General features: G+C 42.5%; 1 long non-coding RNA gene across 1 annotated transcript; it reads right to left on the bottom strand.

Moving 5' to 3' along the window:
- Nucleotides 1-2,560: 2,560 nt before the first annotated feature.
- LOC138267662 (uncharacterized) lies at nucleotides 2,561-8,429 on the bottom strand. The gene is made up of 3 exons (XR_011199842.1): nucleotides 7,973-8,429; nucleotides 5,877-5,964; nucleotides 2,561-2,616 (listed from the first exon to the last, which is right to left on the bottom strand). It is a non-coding gene; the product is annotated as an uncharacterized lncRNA (long non-coding RNA).
- Nucleotides 8,430-8,713: the final 284 nt, after the last annotated feature.

Raw genomic sequence — 8,713 nt, 5'->3', positions numbered from 1 at the left:
TTTTGACACCAGACATCACTCCTTGTCCTCTTTGTGAGAATAAACTAAAATACCAGCCACACAGTGGTGGTGCTTCCTTCTTCACTGGATGTTTTGAGAATTGACTACGCTGGGCGAGGACAGGAAGTGCAAGAGGGAGGCGGACGGAGCTGGGGCCTAGCGTGGAGCTGGTGGGAGCAGGCCTGGGGAGAGTGAGGGGAAAAGGTAGCCTTAGAAGCTGGTGGGGCAGGTAGGGTCGCCACTTGACCAGTTTTCTATTTTAACATCCCAGGAGGTACAAGAATCAGAACAAGCATTTGCAATGCAACGGGTCTCGTATTTGCTTGAGTTAGAGCTATTGGCACTCTAAATTCATAACTGGACTTTTATTGACGCATAAATTGGTCAACCCTGCCTCAAAATTTGGTCTTTTCCTGCCACATAATTCCAGTGGCCCTGTATATAACTAAAGCACTTCCACTGACCTTCTTCCTCTATCTGCAGCCAAAAATGAAAATGTTGCAATTTTGCATCCTAATTTAAATATGCCATGCTAATTCCAATAGAATACTACTTTAACCACCCCACCATCACAGTTGCTTGTTACCTGCTGCTAGGTGGGGTTATCAAATCACCATACGGATGTGGTGTTGTGCGCCACTCATTGAAGACTCCTTGATCCCAAACAGAGCTTTCCTCCCAAAAGGCTCTGCTACCGTAGGGAATCAAACTGTGTTACTACTCTTTATGCAGCCGTAATTTTGCAAATAACTCTGTAACGCTGCTATGAGTACTCCCAAAAAGATATTACTACTTTTGATGTGGAACCACGCTTGGTTAAAAATTATGAAAGAAATGAGAGCTGACTGGGCATCGCTAGCCTCCATCCTCAAAACATTTCCTCAACTTGAATAACAAAGTACCCTCGCCAAGCAATTTGGGATAACAAAGACTCAAAAATATAACCTGACGACCAACACCTTAACTAAAAATAAGAATGGACCCAAGCTTAGATTATGTCAACAAGACCTCTTCCTGTACGGAATAGAATTGTCATCTCCCACTATAATAACACAGTTTAGATGCCCGGAGCACTGCAGCCCATGTCTAATCTTCCACCTCAGTGGAGTGACACATAGCCCAAACTCACCACTGCCTCCACACTTCCAAGTTTATGCCGGCTCGGCAACGAGTATGCATTCTGCTTTTACTGAGCCACTCACCTGTGACCCTAAAAATCCTCTGGTGTCCTGGGCATCCTGCAATACACCTGGGAAAGAAGCCCAAAGCCGCTTCCATTGTATCAGGCCACTGAAAGCCTCTAGCACTCGCGCAGAGCCGGCAATCTCGCCGGGCACCAACCCGCACACGTGTAACATGACAGTGAGGGGGAAAGGAGAGGTAGATTCAGTGACACTGAAGAAGGACTATTGGGAGGCCAATACGCTGACGACAGATGAATTTCCAAAAAAGAACAAGAAAGAAGACAAGCACCACTGGACTAAACATGGTAAAAGAAGACCTTTTGAATCATAACTCATGGTAATAGTAAAACAAATCCACTTTCTCAGGGTCGAGGATGAGAAATAATAGGAACATAGGGATAAACCAAAAGTTTCATAGAAAAACAAGTTTGCACTCTTATGAAACTTCAAATCGGCATGGCCGCCACAGAGCACGAAGATGAGACAAAATAAACAATGTGACATACCTGGTAGTCAGGAAAAGCACTCCAAAACCACTGTTGGAGTTTGCGCTGTATGAAACTTTTAAGCGCCATGGCTGCCATAAGCATGAGCGCAAAGGAGAGAGACAAAACAAAAAAGTAGTTCGCCCACTATGAAACATATTGGCAGGCGTGCAATAATCCATGTAACAGGGTCAGTCTGGAAGGTGGTAACGAACCGCCCCCATTGAATAAGAGGCAATTTCAAGTGGGAGACAGGCGAAATAAAATCATTTTTGGCTTAAAAAATCAGGAGTCTCTCGCCTGAATCTGGTCTGGTGGCATGATATGGGCCAGGGACTCGAACATTAGGTAAGGGACCTGCCGAAGAAGACCCGCAGAGTAACACACAGCAACGATGAATGTAAGCTGTGCCTGCGCCATCTCTTGCATTATTTCTGCTAGGAGGTGCAACCCAAGGCAGGATAAGAGTAGCACTCTTGTCACTCACACACAGCACTAAACACTTCCCACATGGACCTCACTGCACATGCAGTACCCTTCCAAGCAGTCGCGTAGAGACTAGAGTCCTTCGGCTCGTTCTCACGGGGAGGAACCACTATACAGATGCAATTACAATTATAGGAACGTGAGCACACAGACCAAAACATATACAAGGACCCCTGCACACGGACCACCAGACATGCAGGCACTCATGTACACATATCAAAAGGCATATAGGCTATCAAGCATGCAACAAAGATGTACAGATACTCATGTTCAAACACAGACATTTAGGTACCTATGCATGCACAATAACCAAAATAAAAGTACACATCCATTGCATGCAATATATAAAGACTACAATGAAAATTAATGCATATGTAGCAGGCACCCACATAGAGGAATATATTTACCTGGGCCACTGGAGTTATGCAGCAGAGGAGGACCAAAATATGCAGAAGGGTTGACTAAAATATGCAGCAAGAAAAGGCAAATTATGTGGCATAACGTGGCATATTCTGAAATGGTTTTACATCACTATTTTGGCAATTTTTCCACCTGGCAGTGCAGTTTACGTACTCATTGCATCCTTGGCCTTTTTGGTATATTCATAAACAGACAGCAGTGGAATCCCTTACTATATTCCCTGTAGAACTAAGAAATATCACATATAGGTTTGTATATCTCATCATGTACATTGAACTCAAAGTTTCAGCTTTTCTTTTACAAACCATTGTTCTTAGTTGTGTTAGTCTAACTAGTTCAGTTGAAGACTACAATTAAGAGAATGTGCCAAGTTGTTAACTGAAATCCGGGACTAAAAACACAGTGCTTGGGGTTCAAGCATGGTCTGAGAGCCCTTATTAAAATACAGTCTACGTCTCTTAATACTACAGGGTTTACTTATCACACAAAATACATTGTTATTTACCACCTTGACAATTTCACCTATGCTCATTAAAATATGCTGAAGCGAATTATATTTGTTTCCTTTTGCAATCTCATAGATGAAAAAATGCAAACGTTATACACAAATACAATTATTCCGTTTGATTTAAACTTTTTCATTAGCCTATTTTCACATTTCTCTGTAGACTCGAAGTGTTTAATGCATAAATAATTATAACGGGATACAAAGAGGTAAGACCTAAAGAATCAATATGAAGTTGATTACATGTTTTAGTCGGGCAATACAGTGATGTACACCCAGACCATTACACCAGATGCCTGGACCAAAATGGTTTCTATGACAACAAACGTTTTTGTTATCACAGCCAACAAAACGGCAGATGGCCTATTTGCATGAAGCAATGTCTAAACTCCATACATCTTACATGACACCGGCATGCCCCCTTTGGTGTTCCACTTACAAATCCCCAATTAACAAACAACACACTTTTTTTTTACATCTCCATAAGATTTGGCGTTAATATCTCAGGACATATTCACTAAATCTAACCAGAAGATGCTATCCACCTTGGAAATGTAAGAGGAGAGCTGGATAAGTGGAAGGAAAGAAACTTTGAACCACCCACTCATCCCTCCTCGATCAGGATTCATGTCACTCAGTTGCTTGTTTAGCCCTTAACAAAGTCCTCGATATGTTTCAAAGCAAAGTAGTTCACCAGAAAAAGCAAGGAGGGAGGGAGGGATGAGGAGGATGAGCACGAGAGGGAGAGAGGGGCAAAAAAAGAAAGACTAGATGAGGTATTTGGCTGGGTAAAAATAAAGTTAATATACGTTGCAATACCAGGGAAACAACTTTTCCAGTCCAAGACTTTCTATTTACTAAGTACAGTTTTCATGTGTGATAAATTCAGTTGAACTAAAACCAAGACTATACATGGAAACACAGGATGGAAGCAAAGGACATGGACTCAAACGGCACCCATACGGAGAAACAAATATGTAGGTGTGATGCTGTGTCCTGCAGTCACCTTGTATAGCATTCAGCATCTTGTAGGAGTATCAGGGGAACAGAAAAGAGGCGAGAAAAGGATGAAGGTAGTGGGATGGAAGAGAGATGGGGAGCACATGGCACATTAAAAGGAAGATTTAGGGGAATATGATGTTATGCCATAATGCCTCGACAGTGAAAGCACTTCTGAAGTCCATGGGGCAGTCATTTTCGCCCTAATTTGACCCACTGACAGACACACACCACAAATAGAACTGTCTCCATATTGAAATATTGGGTGTTATATATGAACTTTATGGGTCTCCTTCTATTAGTGGACAAACGGGTCCGGTGCTCCCGGAAAGCAATTTAACACAGCAGCCTGAGGGTGTCGCCTGGTGGTGGTGAAGAAATACTGTGCATGACGAGAAACACAGATCTTTTAGTATATGGGAAGTGCTCCAGGAAGCAAAATGCTATTTTGCTTGGGCTGCTGAAAACCCTTATGTCTTCCCTTCCTAAAAAAGGGATGAAGAGTTGATTCAGTTTTACTGAGACAGGAGTTGTGTTTTGACTTACCAATCAAAGCAAAGTAGATTGGACTCCCATAGTGCCTGTCTTTGATAACCAAATGCAGAATGTTACCTATATATGACCAGCACAAGTAAAGGTTCGAGTCCTCAGCAAGGGAGCCCTACGACCCAGGAGATGGCATTTTAATGGGAAAGCAATGTGCAGAAAGGTCAACATCTGTCTGTCATAAATGCGTCCTAAAGCCAACAGCTCCACAGATGAAAAAGTAATTGAGTAAATTCAACGCAGTGTCCCAGCAAGCGCAACCCTTGTCCCATCTTTCCTGATGTGAGGCAGCATCTGGCAGCTCTCACAGGAGCAGAAATACTAAGAGAATTTTAAGAACTTCGAGTAAACTGCAACTTTGCCCCTGGAGCACTCCCCATACACACTAGCCAAGCCAATTTCAGCTCTTTTGCTGGTATTTGGAAAAACCACTAGGTGGTGCCCTGAGGCTTCTGGATTATCTTTTCTTAGGGAAGAGGCAGTATTTGCCTGTGGGTTTCAAGCATGGCTTCTATCACTACACAGCTTGGTAAGAGACAAGAGAGCCTCTAGTGGCTGCAAAACGTTAGGAAGATTACTCTTGAACTCCCAGTCATACACACAGTGACAAGGCCAGGTGCGCTCTTCCTCTTTAGGTGGCCTGTTTAACATCAGGGCTTCCCCTCAGCAAGTGGCCTTCTGTGGTGACACCGTGAAAACTTGTCTGCTGAGAAACAGAAGCATCAGAGGCACAAGAGTGACAGGGGGAGACAGACGATAGGCCTTTGAAGGCACAGAGGGGCAGTGTTTTCAAGGGAACGTGTTAGCCCACTGAAGTGGGGGTAAGGGGGTGGTGTGTATCATGGACAACACAATCTGTCATCAGGCGACTTCAGATGGAAGACAGCTCCCACATTCAGCACAAATGCACCCTAGATCTGGCTACCCTGCAATGTCACGGCACTTTCCACCAGGACCAACCATGCACTGTCTTACACCAGAACACATTAAGACAGAACTCTGAATATGCAGTCAGACGCTAACATACAACAAACACAGCCCAAATGTCACTCATTGCTGCCACCGACTGCCTTCCGCACAAAGACTTCTGGGAAACAGGCACAGCATCCATAGATTCGGTACAGTCTGTGCTCATCCATCTAACACCAGAGCTGTTCACTTGCTGCGTATTATAAATGGCGCGGTCACGTAAGACGGGAGGAGAATGAGTCACGAGGTAGAGGATGTGGCCTAACGGACAGAGCTGCTTACTTTGAAACTATGGAACCAGGAAACGAGTTCGAGTCTCGGCGTCGGCTCTGCATCCTGTGATTCTGGGCAAATTACAATCTCTTTGTACCTAAAAAACAAAAATGAATGTAAGTATCCTTGTGTCACGTAACTGGTGCCCATGCAAGCACCCCAATAACCTTGGGTGAAGTTTGTGCAACATAAAACTGTAAAACAATATATCAATAGCATATTTTCAGAACCCAAGTCAGACTCCACACTGCAAAGGAAATCTCTGACCCATTTGAGACGTTAACAACAGATGACCAAAAGTGCTTGAGTGTTCACGATACAAAAGTTATTGCCATTAATGTACCGAGGGAAGTCTACTCATTTGAAATGTATTTTAACTGATTGTTCCCGTTACCATTTAATATTCCACTGCAGATTCGACAATTACTTCATAGGCCAAGGACTGGTTTGCTACCACCCTTTTGTGAAAGCTAAATGTTGTTATCGAGGCTTCCTTTTAACAGACGATGTAATCGTGTACATACTTCATGACTAGTCCATGTTTTGTTCAGCTCGTAGATGTGTTATGATACCTTACCTACCATTTTGTAGGAACAGGGGGCGGACTACCAGACTGAATTTGAAAGTTTTATTCTACATTAAGCATGGGGTGAAGGAATTTGATTTCCCTACAGCAATAATGTCCTGCAGTAAGGTAGAAAGCACAGTAATACTGGCACACCCTGGTATCAGCTCCCTGAATGTTACACAAGGGCCTAGAATTCTGGGAAAGCTCAGAACTACCTTCTTGGCTCTACAAGCAATCCATATAAGGAATATGGTCAGAAATGGGCTGGATTCTAATGAAACAGCTATTGGAAATTTCAATAGGCCTGGCTTGCATATTGAGTGTGATTAAAACGTTTAAAAAAGCCTCCGGAATCGAAAAACAAAAAATGATTGTCTTCTGTATGCAGCGTGTTTTTTTAGATAAAGAATATGATGTGTGACGACTCATGGTATTGTGGATATGTAAAAGAGTCCCCCATGCATTACAATGCAAGCACGCCCTAGAAGGCAGATAGATACACCAAACAGCCAATAATACAAGGTAAGAGAGACAAATACTTCTGTGAGAACTGAAGTCCACATTATGTATATTTCATATCGTTAGCAACTATAGGTCGTGCAAAAAGCTGTGCTTTCAAGCCACACCTAAAAAGCACCTGCACATGGATACAATTCCGATGTTTCAGTACTTCTATGCTATATGAGAAGAGGAGTTGCTGAGGAAAGTACACGTACTCTGTACTCAGAGTATTAAACAACAAACTCTTCAGGTAAGGATTCACCTAAAAACACTAAGAATTTTCATAAAATGCTGTGAGCCTTGAAAAGCTAGCCTGGCGAAACACGTGTCGGCTGGATTCATGAGGATTTGGCAATGCAGATAACATATTAATGAAAAGATAGATTATTAACATCAGAACTGCAACTCTGTGTTGATGTGTTTGCAAAAGGAAACAGGTCACCACATACACTTACCATGTCACTCCATGTCACTGGGGAGCCCCCGTTTTAAGGTGAAGGCTTAAATGTTGCAAACCAGTGCAATATTTTTATTTTTCTAGACAGTGGGTTAAAGTGATGTGAACCAAGATTATAGCGATCAGAATGCATAATGCTGTCAAATAAATAATAACATCGCCGTATGGCAAACACGGTGGCCTAGGGTACAGGGATCTATCTACCTGGTTACTGTAATCTCACTTTCAGAAAGAGAGTTCACACATGCACACAATAAATTCCTCCCAGAATACATCATATGTAGCTGGACAGCTTCATTTGGAAACGCTTGGCTTTCCTTGTATTTCCCTTGTTTCATTTCTGTGAGATAATTTGACCTATTACTGGGTGATTTTTTCCGATTCAGGGTTACCATTTCATTTGCAAAAATATTGAAATTTAAAAATCATTGAATGCATTATATTGTTATAAATCAGTTGTATAAATGAAGGGCAACAACACTGTCTAACGTTGAAAAGTTCACAATATCCTTTTCAGAACATCGACTTATTTTGCATTTCATATTTTTCAAGTGATACTTAAAATTATCTCTTACTCACATTTAAGGCGCTCGGAGCTTGATGCCTTCGCCATTGAGGAGTTGGTTCTTTTCATCAGAGTGGAGGAGGTGGGTAGTGGGGCAGAGCTTAACTTGTGCTGGTGGTTGCAGGTAGGACCCGCCAATGCTCACTTTTGAACTAAAGCAGAATAGGCAGAAAATTGAGAAGGAAGAAGGAAGAGAAAGATAGGAAAACGGGCACAAGAGGAGAAAAACAGTGATTAAAGAATCTTTGTGCGTAAACTGGAGAGAAGTGTAGGGTGGTGGAAAAAAGAAGCTTGAGGCGGAATCAAGACTAGTCAGCCTTGGTGTTTGACAACCTCAGCATCCAACAGCACCCGGTGGGCCCTCAACCATAAACGTGGAGTCCTGTATCTTTCTTTTTAACAAACTAAGGTCCATATTTATACTTTTTTTGCACCACATTTGCATCATTTTTTGCTGCAAAAGCGGCACAAACTTCCAAATTATAATTGTATTTTGTAAGTTTGCGCCATTTTGTGTAAAAAAGTGACGCAAATGCAGCACAAATAAAGTATAAATATGGGTCTAAGTACAAGGATGAAGTGGCAACCTCCACTGAACCAGTGAAACTACATGCACTATTATTAGTGCCCTGTGCCTTGAAGGGATGTCGGGGACAAACTGAGCAGCAGTTTTCCCCAGCTGTCACACACTGCATGTTACCACATGTGTCTTCTCTGCGCTTTATTTGGCATGGGTAACCTCCGACTATAGACAT

Source organism: Pleurodeles waltl, chromosome 12 (assembly GCF_031143425.1).
Source record: "Pleurodeles waltl isolate 20211129_DDA chromosome 12, aPleWal1.hap1.20221129, whole genome shotgun sequence".
NCBI lineage: Eukaryota > Metazoa > Chordata > Amphibia > Caudata > Salamandridae > Pleurodeles > Pleurodeles waltl.
This window is presented reverse-complemented; position numbering and strand designations above follow the sequence as displayed.